Genomic DNA, 12,871 nt, shown 5'->3' with positions numbered 1-12,871 from the left:
AGTATCAAGCCCCCATCTAAAATAATTCCAGAAATTACTCTACTCATGCCTCTCTTTAGATTACTAGAAACAAAGAAAAGATTCCCAGGGTATCCTGTGACTTTAAATTCTGTTTCCAAGAGGATGTGCCTCACGCTGCAGTTTGGCACTTGCTGCTTCTTGGAACTTCTTCTTCTTATCCCCTTTGAGTCCTTGTTGCTTTCTCCTTAGGCCTCATTCCAAACCTGCTTTCATGTTTTTCTCTTTCTCCCAAGCCAACCTTCATCTCAGCAGGGATCCACTGTAACCTTCTCCCAACCGCCCCTGGCTCGGTGCTAAGATCTTACCGCATCCTGTCCACAGTGGCACTTGCCCCCCTCATATATGCTAAGTTTTGCCCAGTTTTTATTTTGAGACATTTTACTCTGAGGCTCATTTGTTTCCTTTACCACATTTTAAGACTTTCTTATTCCAAGAAAGACTTGCCTTCATCCTTGCCCTCAAGCACACTTGGGCTTTCCTTTCTTAAAAAGTTCTTCACTTGACAGGCTGCCTCATCTAGCCACGATGGGATTTCATTTTCCCTTGACCTCTTGTTGTTCTACAATCTTTTTTTTAATAACGTTTATTTATTTTTGAGAGAGAGAGAGAGAGAGAGAGAGCAAGCAGGGGAGGAACAGAGAGAGAGGGAGACACAGAATCCGAAGTAGGCTCCAGGCTCTGAGCTGTCAGCACAGAGCCCGATGCGGGGCTGGAACCACGAACCAGGAATTCATGACCTGAGCTGAAGTTGGACGCTTAACCGACTGAGCCACCCAGGCACCCCTGTTGTTCTACAGTCTTAAATAAATGTCCTTAACTCCCTGGGTCTGTCCTCAAACAATCCTGTTTCTTTAATTCCTTAAAATGTGACTTGCACACCCCGAATTTTGCTGAAATGCAGTCATCCATGAAGTTATTTTTGCTCAATATTTCTGTTGCTGACGTCTCTGTGAAATTTGGTAAGTAAGCTGCAACTTCTTAACTAAAACATGTTCTTTTCTTGACTTTCGTAACATTATTAAAGTTTGCTCCTCCCGGCTTTGGCCAATCTCTTCTGCTTATCCTTTAATGTTTTTTAAACATTAATCCTAGGAGTTCCCGTTTTTTATTTTTATAATAATTATCTCCTAGTTCGGCTTTAAACGGCCCTGTGATATTCATTTAAAAAAAAAAATCACGGTTTCCTTGCCCGACTCTCTAGTTACACAGGACACATTTTCACTTGGTTTCCAAGCCACCATTTCTTTGAGGTCTAGAATTGAAATCATTCAGAAGTCATACTTTATTCAATTATTGCTTTCCAGGATGCAGCAACTGCCTGCTACTTGATAGGCACTCATATAGTTTCGTTTAATAGTACTAGGAATGCATATTATCGAGAAGCTACTCTACTGTCCTATAGATAATACGATAGGCACTTTAGATATTGCATTTAATATTCTCAAAAGTCCTTCAAGGGCAGGCTCGAGGCAACCCCTAATGACTGTTTACCCCCACCTTTACCCACAATTCCTTTCTCTGAAGTCACATTCCAGCCAGGGATGGCCCAGTGCCACCATTCTGGATAATAAAGTATGAGTGAAAGTTTAAAGGGGCGGTCTTCCAGAGAAGCTTTGGCTTTTTCTCAGCTCCATTGCCTCTTTTCCCCCGTTTGCCCTTTCCCTTGCTGCTTTCCAAGAACATGGATGTACTAACTAGAGATACTGCAGCCGTCTGGTGAATAAGAAATGCAGATAAACCCGGGTCTCTAGTGGCGTCTAGTTTCTCTTCCCTCAGATGCTATTTTTTAGGTCAGGGGTATCAACGTTCTCCAGGTAACTATACTCAGCTCTTGTATTCATCTTGTTTCACACCCCCCAGCTTCTCATATTTGGATTTCTGCTTTAATTTCGTGACTAATCTGATTTCAGTCTCTCCCCACACCGCTCCATGGTGGTTACGACGGCCGCGCTAACCTTACTTACAGAGTTCGGAAGTAATGTTAAGAATACAGATGGAGGTGTTCGTTAGTGCTGATCATATTAGTTAGTGGTGATCATATTGCAAAATCCAAAATTACATCCTGTAAATGTATCCAATCAGCACATCGTACACCGAAAACTTACATGATGTTGTAGGTTAATTATATCTGAATAAAAAATTACATGTAATAAAATGTTGTGTGGATGCCCCTAGCCAAAAAATGCTGCTTTACACTTACATAGAGCTGCTATATAAATTTATACAGAACTTATATACTGTTCATTAATTGATTAATTATGCTATTTAATCTTCATTAAAGTATGCAAAGTGTATTTTATTATCATCATTACTGAGAAACTGAGACTTACAAATGGCCAAACCCATACCCACCACCAGTAAGTGGCTGACTTAGAAATAGAATTCAGGTCCCATGACTCAGGATTCAGTGCTTTTAAAACCACACTTCTCTTCTCACACTGCTTTGCAATTTATTTTTGGGTTCAAGAGCCTGCTGGAGTTACCAACACTGTGACATATTGAGTGCATTTTAAGTAAATTTTCCCAGAACCTTTCTCCTTTCTCCACATGTAACTTTTTTTCCTTGACTCTCCAACATAACTCCCCCGTGTTAGTCAGACTAGTTTAAATATAGTTTCTCAAGTCTGTTTATGCTGTTTTTCTGCTTGATATCAGTACTGTAAGCTTGGCTCAAATTCCACCTCATCCATATAACTTTTTTATTTTCAACCTAACTAATTTGGGCTACTCTTTTTATATTTATGTAAAATTTCCTAGCAATTGACCTTAAACTCTCTTATATTACTTTCTAATAGTTTTATGCGTTGCTTATTTATTTATTTATTTATGAGAGAGAGAGAGAGAGAGAGAGAGAAAACGTGTGTGGACAAGTGGGGAAGGGGCAGAGGGAGAGGGAGAGAATCTTAACCCATGCCCAGTGTAAGCATGACTCAGGGCTTGATGTCATGTCCCATGAGATCATGACCTGAGCCAAAATCAAGAGTCAGACACTTAACTGACTGAGCCACCCAGGTGCCTCAAAGTTATAGATTCATTTAGATCATGTGCTTGAAGACAGGGACTATGAGTACTTTACTATATCCTGATAGCATTCTAAATCCAATGCACAGGCCTGAAAGAAACATGCTAAGAATCACTGAACACACCATTTCTTGATTCCTCCTCCCTCCCTCTCTCCTTTCCTCCCTCCCTCCCTTGCTTCCTTCTTTCCTTCCTTCCTTTCTCACCCCCTACCTCCTTCTCTCTTTTTTCTTCTTCTTTCATTTCTTTTTATTTCATCATTTGAACTGCTGAGTGATGAATGAATTACGAATATCCTACCTCTTCTTACAGTTGTCACATGAAAACTACCTGATAAATCATGAACTGTATCAGCTGACTTCAGCCTTCTGTGATCTATTTTGTTTCTGTTGTTCCATTGAGTCAAATCCATTGCCCCAATTTTTACTAAAATCTTTTAAAATAAATGAATACATACATCAGGAAAGAAACAGATATAACAAGCCCCGCCCAGTATTGCATGTAGATGTCCATATTTCCCACCCCTCACTGTTGCAGTTGGATATTTGAAACAGAAGAGAATTGAAAACAGAGAAGCAGGACCAACTGTAGAATGCTATCATAAAAAGGCTCGTCCAGCCTGGATGTGCTCCATATTAAACTTATTGTGAGTACATTTCTAAGATGGTTTTGAGTTCCAGAAAATTACGTGGGGACATCACATGTCCATTCACTTTACTGCATAGGCACATAAAATGGTGTGTGGAAAACTGGGTTGTCCTAGGACAATCGTGTGTTGAGTTCCAGCTCTGTCTCTGATGACTTACGTGACTTGAGATGACTATCTTTTATTTTTTATTAGATGTAACAAACATTTATCAAGCATTAACTCTGTGTGATGCATAGGACAAGGTGCAGTGAGATGTGCAGGCACAAGCAAAACATTTCTATGGAGGCAGATGGTAAAAGTGTTAGAAAATAGATGCTATGCAGGCAATCATCATGCTAAGACAGAGAGAAGTTAATATAACACAATGGACTGATTTAAATATTTGCTAATTTGACCACCCATGGCCAGATCCCATGTTAGAAGCAATATGGCTTCCTTCAACGCTGGCAGCTTTATTGTCACATGAGGTCAAGTTACTGCCTATTTCGATAGCATCATGATGGTTTCCATTTTCCTATCTTTTTGGTGGAAAGGTGTTTATTTGCCTCATGTTTTCAGTTAGGTATTTTAATTAAGACTTTATGATCTCCAAATGCCCAGAGAGCCACCTTTGTTTTCCATCTTTTTCTCTTGCATACTCATGCTAATTAAACTCACTGAGCCCTTGACTCGGACCTTAGACCTTTAGGAGTTCATGAAATGTTATGCCCAGAATTCGTGATCCCCAAAGACCACCAGGGAGCCGAGTCCGATGCAAAAGCAGAAGAGCCTTTATTCGAGCTAGCTCGAGCTCAATCCCCTACCTGCACTGACACAGCGGTGAGATACCAGGGAGAGAGCAAGTTTCAAAAGGACAAAGGTTTTATTGGGGCCTAGGGGCAGTTGGTGAGGTAATGGCTGTGGCCTCAGCTGATTGGCTGGGGAAGGGTCGGAGTCCTGTTACGAAGGTCGCTGGGCGTGTTTAGACCAGGAAGTTTGAACGGGTGAGTGGGAGGTTACTCAAGGGGTGGAGGCGTGGTCTAGGTGAAGGACACAAAACAAGATGGAGTCAGCCGGCATAGGCCCGCCCTTTCAGAAACCCTTAAAAGTATATGAGAAATTTCCAAGTGTATGTATATGTATGTTATTCTGGAAAGAGTATCCAGTATTTTCCATCCCTTTATCTAAAAGGTTTGTGGTTCTATAAACATTTTAAGGATTACTACTTCAAGGAGCAATTTTCCATGTTTTCCCAGCAGCAGCTGGGATATTTCTCAGCTTTACTGGACATTAGCCATTGCTTCAGCATGTATGTTAGCACATGGTCGCACATATGCATACTTACGGGAATTCATTGCCACAGTATTTATTATGACTGTGCTATCTCATATTTTATCACTTGGATTGTTCATATACATGGTGGGTGTGACCAATACAATTGCCTTCTTAATCCTATATGAAAGAGATGTGGGAGTGTTTTCTCCCTTCTCAAATTCAGGGCAGTCTAAAGGTCAGCCTGTCCTTCAAACGTTAGCTGGAGTCTAAAGGTATGGAGGCAATCACAGTGACTACTTGTGAGCAGTCTTGACATCTGGAAGCAAGTTAGTGAGCAGAGTTTGGAAACTCTGGATTGGCCTGGGATCTTTGATTGAGGGTGAGGAACCTACTAATCTGCATCCAATAGGACTTTGTCTTTTGGAGCTCTGACCTCAGGCGAAGGAGTCCCCACTGCATTGCTTCCAGAAATGTTGATTTCAAGATGCCTTTTGGGCATCCAGTGGAGATTTTGATTAGGCAGTTGAAAATATGAGATTAGATTTTAGGAGGAAGTCTGCACTGGTGATCTAAAATCCAGGGTCCTCATCCTATAAAACCAATGGACTAAGTGACATCAATTAGGTACTAAGCATTAAAAAACAGAGGTCTGAAGACCTTTTCTGAATATCCCTGGGGACCTTCTGAACGAGTCTACCTGAAGAATCCTGTATGTGTTCAACATCCAGGGGTAAGGACATAATGAAGGTACAGCAAAAGTACCTGAACTGTCACCCCCCCTCCCCCAATAGCTTGCTTTATTCTCTCTCCCATTTTCCTGTATTTAGCTTTAATAGCATAATGCAACCCTCACCCTGGTTTGTGAGGAAGTCTTTGTCTTGATGTATCTCTATGGCCCTGATCCTTTTGTGCTAACTTCCTCTTTCTCTGTGGGATGACCAACTGCAGAATCATCTCATTGACCTACACATTGTGGCCATTTCCCACTCAAAGAGAATGGGGCAATCTGCTACTGAATGGAGGCCTCAGGCTTTGAGTTCATGCACAGTTCCTAATGCTGGACCCTACAGGGCCATTCACTCGACATCTGTCTACTTCCAAGGCTCTCCACCCTTAGGATATTTCAGGGACATACTTTAACTGAAAGATCAATTTGTTTTTCATTCATCCCTGGAATCACCTCCTTCTAGACTCCACAAAAAGGTTTTAAAACCACAGGGGCAGCCAAATCTCCAATGGATCTAGTGTTTGCTGGTGGAACAAATAGCACACAGACCTTCAATCAGCCCAAGCTTCTCTTTCCCTCCAGAAAGGACGTTAATTTCTCAAGATACTCTATTTCTACAAAGTGAAGGTTAAAACTGATTATTTCTAGATTACAATGTTTCTAGAGAGTTTGTTAAACTGTCTCAATGTAGTGATTTCATATTGTGTTATGGATATTTGGCTTTCTGGCTTATCCAGTCCTGGAAGATAGTGTCCCGATTTCCCTCTCCTTTTCCAAAAACTATCACAATACTTGATGTCTTGATTTACTTTCTTGTGCACTACAAATCTAACAGACAGGTGTTCATAGAATCTCAGGTGTTACTGAGAATTTCTCCTTAAATCCAAAGTCTTAGGTTATTGCCCCAAAATATAACCCATGCAAAGTTGAGCTGCTTGTATAATAACTTACTCGTTATCACATTCAAAAGAAACACCAGTCTGGAAATTTAAATCTAGATCATAGAACATATATTAAATGGTGATTATATTGCATAATACAGAGTAGGTCAGCTTAAAAGTCCTATGCCCAATTTTCCCAAAGTTTGCAAGTGTTTTCTTGATAATTGTGCAATAAGAAGAATAATTAAACTTCCCCAAACAAAAACAAAAGTGAAACAGAAAGCATTAAAACCAATGAAATGTAATAGGTAAGGTTTATGTGGCTGCTGCAGTCATTCATAACTGTCCATTAAAAATTTTGTTTCCAATTTACAGTCTTTTTGTTCTGAGTGATTAGTGGTATATTGAGCAAATGTGATACATTTCCATTGAAGAAAATGCATGTTATGTTAAACACTTTTTACCAGTTTCTATTGGGTGAAAAATTCCATTTGAAAATCACATCTTTAGAATTTTGTTTCTATTTCTATATTATTGCCATAAAAAGTTTTCAATATTTTCACTCTGTGAAAATGGGCAATGACAACTTGAGCCCAACTGTCACTCAAATTTATAAGAAATTAACACTTAGAGATGAACTACATTTGTACTGGTTTATCTCCAAAAGTCTCTGGAATCATTTCTTTATGTTGGATCTTAGCAACAATGGAAAGTCCTTATATCCAATCTATTACCACTTTCTCTTCTGTTTCTTGCTTAGTGTACCCATATTATTTTTTCTTCTCATCCAACAAATACTACTTCTTCCCTGCTTAATGACTGCTGTCCACTAGGTTACTGCAAAGATATGATATCAGATTGTGAGCTAGGTGGATAGTGAGGCAGTAGAATCGTAGTGAGGATAGTGTAAGAGGAAACAGCCATAGTTTTATGGAAACTTGTGGGCAATGAGAAATTGAATATGAATTAAAGAGACAAAATTAATTGGAGTGGGCACAAGAAGTCTGAAGTAAATGCCAACAATTATACCTTTGATGAGGGAATTAATATATTGCTGTGGTCCACAAATTCTTGGCATGACTCCAGGTGTGGTATATATCACCTTGAGTCTGGACTCTGACTGCTTGATCAGTAGCATGAATGCGGCCATGTCAGTTTCTAGGCCCAGACCTTAAGAAACTGGCAGCTTCAACTTCCTGTCTCTTGGGACTATGACTTAAAATCCAGCCACCATATTGGGAGGAAGCCTAATAAGCCCATGGAAAGGCTACATGTGGGTGTTCTGATCAACAGCTCCAGTGGAGGCTCCAGCTGACAACCAGCATCAACCACAGACACATGTGTGAATGGACCACCATATGACTCCAGTCCCCATCTGGTCAGGTACTTGTAGCCTCCCCGTTGACTGCCCAGATATCACAGAGCAGAGGCAAGGTGCAGCTAATGAACCCTTTCCTTAATTCTCACAAAATTTGCGAGCACAATAAAGTGCTGGTTGTTTGACACCACTAAGTATGGAGAGATTTAGCTACTTATTTTTTATGTAGAAACAGTAATGGAAACAACCAGTATCAGGAATAAGTATGCCACAACTGTTCAAACCCTATCTTCTTTTAACTGATATAAGTCCTCTGAAAATCTCAAGTATGCTGCTGTACATCAAAATTGAGTGATTTGAGCTCCTAGATGTAGCAACTTGCAAATGTTTGACTCTGAACAGATGCGATTCCCTTTGAATAGGAAAAACTTATTCTAAAAATTGTTAAATTGTAAATAGATTTTCAAGCATGAGGTTGTTTCTTTGATGGTGACCTTGTCACCACTTCTAAACGTTTTTGATAAGGGGATCTTTTAAAATCAGTAGACTGCAGCTTGTGGCTGAGGTATCTAGATAGTTTAGGTGGCCAGCTTTGAACTCCTTTATCGTGGTGAAGTTGAAAGAAATGGCTTTACTTCTACCAGTAGGGTCTTCTGCCAAATTTAACTTGTACATTTCTAAATCACTTACATATTTTAAAGGATTAAAATTAAAGATGAGATTAAAAACGTTCCTCTTGGCTTCAAAGGGAGAACCAAAATCTCCACAGAGCCTGACAACCTCCTTTGCTATTTGAGAAAGAGGGAGGGGGAAACAAGGATTTGACATTTTTTTGTTTTTCTTCTTCTTAACCTCTTGTTTTCCAGCCAGGGTTGTTCTGGCGCAAACATTAGGATGTTGAGATAAACTGTGATGTTTACCTCAGCTTTACTCAAACCTAGGGTGACATTTAAGAAATTGATACTGAATATTTGTCCATTTCTGAACTTGGCTCTGACTCTAGTCCTTAGGAGGGTGGTTAATTTGACATGTTGTGGCAGAATTAATTTTGTTGCCATAACAGTAACTTTCCCCTAATAAATTTTTCTCTCTAGAGATTTCAACACTTCAAAAGATGATACAGCATACCTTTTGCAAACCGGAGGATGATAAGGTTTCGTGTAGGCAATGGAACCAGTGATTACTTCTGAACCCCAGCATGTAATTATGGAAGAAAGATGGGGGGGCTTTCAACATGCTTCTGGTAGCAACACTGAAGGTGGGGAGAAATGTCAAGTCGGGGTTGAGGTTCAAAGTTAGGAGCTGGCTTCCAGCTCTGCAGCTGCTATAATTACACAATTCTGTACATTGGAACCATTTATCTTCTGCCAACTGTGGTAATTAATTTTGTCTTTAGTCAGTGGAAGGGGGATTGATCTTCTCTTTATGAAAAAGTTTCTCACGCAAATGTTTTCCAGTGTTGAAATGTCAAATGGCTTTTCTCCTGTTTTACAGGTACTTACTGGAATCTGAGCTCACGAGTCTCTGAATCCATGACTAATGCAAGTCAGAACCAAGTTTATTGATGACGGCCCTTTTCCTCCTTAGGGATCAAAGTTTTCCAATGTATATACTGATTACGGCTCTCAAATTAGCTCTAAGCCTATTTGCATGTAATGCAAGAATCGTTACCTATGCAGGTAAGCGCCTGTTCGTTGCATAAACAAGAAGTATAATGTTTTGCAGGTTTACATTTTCTTTAAAACCTTCTTGTAAATGTACAGTCCCTATGCTTAACAGAATTATTTAACCCAAATGCATCCCAGTGGCCTTGTAGAGTAAAGTTAGCGTTTAAAAAGGGCTTGTCACTGGGCAGCTGTATCTCAATTCCAGTAAGCTTGGGTCATACCTTCGAACATTCTACCTCCCAAAGTTCGCTTGGTCTAATATGAGGCATATGAGAGCATTTTGATGTAATTTTCCTGCTGTGAGTGGAGATATGATTATGAAAAAAATAAAAGAGGGAGGGAGAAGAGTTTTAAAGGACATGGGGGAAATGTTTATGAGCTGAATTATAAGCTATATTTTGGTTTTTACAGAAAATCACTGTGAATTAAAAACAGTATAGCATTTTCATTTGATGTTTTTTTCCTGGGTGCTCAAAGTTTTTGAATGGCAACTGTAAAAGATCACAATGGTTGAACAAAACTTAAATTCACCTGTGAATTTATCCTAAGAAATTAAAGAAATCAAACAATATGGGTGATTGGCCAAATGGGACTGGGCTTGAGGATAAAGGGAAATTTGGGAGTGGCTGGGGGTGAGATATCGTGATGAGAGGATAAAATTGAGCGAAAGTTTAATTTTACATTTTTTTTTCCCTGAAATTTCCGTGAACTTCTATGTATCCTTCTATCTAGCATGGTGTACAAATTTCAGACCTGGAAGGGTAACCATTTCAGTGCTTGTACTTCTCTAACAGTAATGTGAATATGAATCTCCTGGGGATCTTGGTTCTGATTCAGGGGGTCTGGGTTGAGGCTTGAGATTCTGCATTTCCAGAATGCTTCCTGGATCAACACTTTGAGTACCAAGGGTCTTGTCCCCTCTCTACTTCACCTTCTGTCTACAGATGAGCATAACGAGGGTAGAGATACTGAGTTTCCCAAGGTGGCACAGGTACTTAATGGCAAGTGTGTGAGGAGGACCAGGTCTTCTGGTTCCCCCAGTCCACTATTTTACTCATGGAACCAGAATTGTCCAGTCTGGTTCTATTGGTGAGAAGCTATAAACATCTCAATGCTCTTTGCAGAATATCCTTAAACATTCAAATGCTGAATTCATATTACACAACTCTGTGCTCAGTCAGGTAGCATCTTATAATAGACTCTAGTGACGGAGGTCAATTATTTAATTTGAGCAGTGAACGTGTCGATTAGCTCAAGAACAGGTCCAGAGTTTATGCATACTGAAGGTTACATAATTTGAGGAGTTCTCTTTAAGAAAAGTATCCAAGGTTACAAATAAAAATTAATGGGAAAATTATTTAGTTAGAGTATTTATTTAGAATGGGAAAAGAAATGGAAGAAGAAATCCCAACAAGTAACTAGAACATTAGAAGAGATTTATGCCTCTGTCTTCTGAGATCCTTTAGGAAATTTACCATAAATATTTACAAAAAATGCTTCCTATTTGCAGCCTAGAACTTACTCCCAGTACTGTCAAGAGCCTGCACTAGTGAGTGGTCTTAAAGCTCAACCTTCATTAACTTCATAGTAAAGCTACTTCTGATCTGAGGTGAAGTTTGAGAATCAATGCTGTCTCCATAAAGTGGGCTACAGGGGCCTCAGGTGATGTTCTAAGGGGTCCCTAAGACCCATTCCAAATTCATTTCATGGAGAGAATAATCAATGTGTTCATCCTCCACAAGACTAGACCTCTTGAGAGTGTTATCTAGACATATTCTACTGTTAGTATCATAAAGGATATTATGTAAATGCTCATTCAGCTTCATTGCTTACTCAGAAGGCAGAAAGAGAAGCCAATGGAAAACCTAGGAAGGCAAGAGAAAGTCAAGCAACTCTAGCAATTGTACCAGCTTTAGAACTTTCTGTCATCTGAGCTCTATTGTTTCCACTGTATTCTTTTATCACCCCAGTTATGACCCATTTCTTGCTCTTTTGCTACTGTTCAACACTTTAGGTCAGCAGGACATTTCTAAGTCACTGAAACTATAGCATTAAACTGTAAAATGCATAACCAAAATATTGCCGAAAACAATACGCGTGTGTTATAGCACTTCTGAATGGTCTCAGAAATTCCTATTCTGAATTTAAAACTACCTTAGGTTTACTTTTTTAAGGCACAAAACTCTGTTTCAAAAGAAATTTGCTCTGTTTTACTTTCCTATACTAGATAATCCCCCTTGTACTACAGTTTAGCAGAGTTTCAGCACAAAAATATGATGAAGCTAAAATTATCAAAGACCATGATGGATGTTTAGAAACCTTCTGAGAGAAAAAGTTAAGAACGTTGCACATTTCTTTTGTATTGATATTATATGATGAATCATAATAATACATTTCAAGACCTTAATCTTGTCTGTTTGTATTTATTTCACTGGGATATGTAGTTTTGTTATATTCAGTGTTTATGTCGGTTATGGTGGATGTTATAGCACATACATATAAAATTGATTTACGGTTGAGGATGATTTATTCAAACTAGACAAACACCCACATTAATTTATACTATGAAAATCAGCTTTGATTTTCTTTTTGTAGCCAACTTGGAAAAAAAAATATCTGGTGAATCATTTAGTCTCAGAGTTTGCTTTATGAGCGATTTTCTCTGGGAAAAGAAGGGGGGACCTTCTGCTAAATTGGGGATCTGGGCAACCAAGCATCTCTAGGAGGAACAAAGGAAAAGAACAGAGGGGCTAATTGTTTAATTAGTAAATGTCTGCTTGGTTAATGACATATTAATGAGTTTTTAAGACCGTCATATCATTTACCATAAAAGACCCATGTGCCTATCCCTGGATGTACTGTATAATTAAGTAATGTGGCCCAGAGGAGTTAATCATTTAAAACCCTGTCATCTTTCTCAAGTTTTCAGATAGAAAAGCCAGCACAGAAGGCACCTGCCAGGTAGAGTCAGGGTGGCACATAATTTTGAACTAAATTGTCTCTGTGCAACGGTTACACAGTCAGATGTCTGCCCAGAAGCAGAATTTTTTTTTTTTCTTTTGACAACTGAGAGAGCTGCTAAGATACTGATGTTTGCTCCTTGGCAGTGAGAGTGTGAGTTTGCAGAATAGGGGCCATTTGAGCTGCTTTTGAGTACTTAAAAGAGTAGAGAGGCTCAGAGGACTTGATAATTCTCGAATTGTGCTATCCAATATGGTAGCCACTTGTCACATGTAGCTGTTTAAATTTCAGTTAACTAAGATTAAATAAAATTAGAAATTCATTCTCTAAATCACATTAACTACATGTCCACTGCTCAAAAGCCACATGTGC

General features: G+C 39.2%; 1 long non-coding RNA gene across 2 annotated transcripts in view; it reads left to right on the top strand.

The window, feature by feature from the left end:
• The window catches only part of LOC122218957, an 83,198-nt gene that overhangs the window by 67,731 nt on the left and 2,596 nt on the right, over positions 1 to 12,871 (top strand). Inside the window, exons 3-6 of one of the 2 annotated variants that reach the window (XR_006202194.1) lie at positions 7,847 to 7,936; positions 8,966 to 9,071; positions 9,366 to 9,550; positions 11,766 to 11,917. This is a non-coding gene — a long non-coding RNA (uncharacterized LOC122218957). Of the gene's footprint in view, positions 1 to 7,846; positions 7,937 to 8,965; positions 9,072 to 9,365; positions 9,551 to 11,765; positions 11,918 to 12,871 lie in introns of those variants that run through there. The other variant, XR_006202195.1, reaches the window with a different exon arrangement.

The sequence above is a fragment of the Panthera leo genome, chromosome B2, assembly GCF_018350215.1.
Source record: "Panthera leo isolate Ple1 chromosome B2, P.leo_Ple1_pat1.1, whole genome shotgun sequence".
Taxonomy (NCBI): domain Eukaryota; kingdom Metazoa; phylum Chordata; class Mammalia; order Carnivora; family Felidae; genus Panthera; species Panthera leo.
Note: the sequence above shows the minus strand (reverse complement) of the source record. Positions and strands in the feature narration are given on the sequence as shown.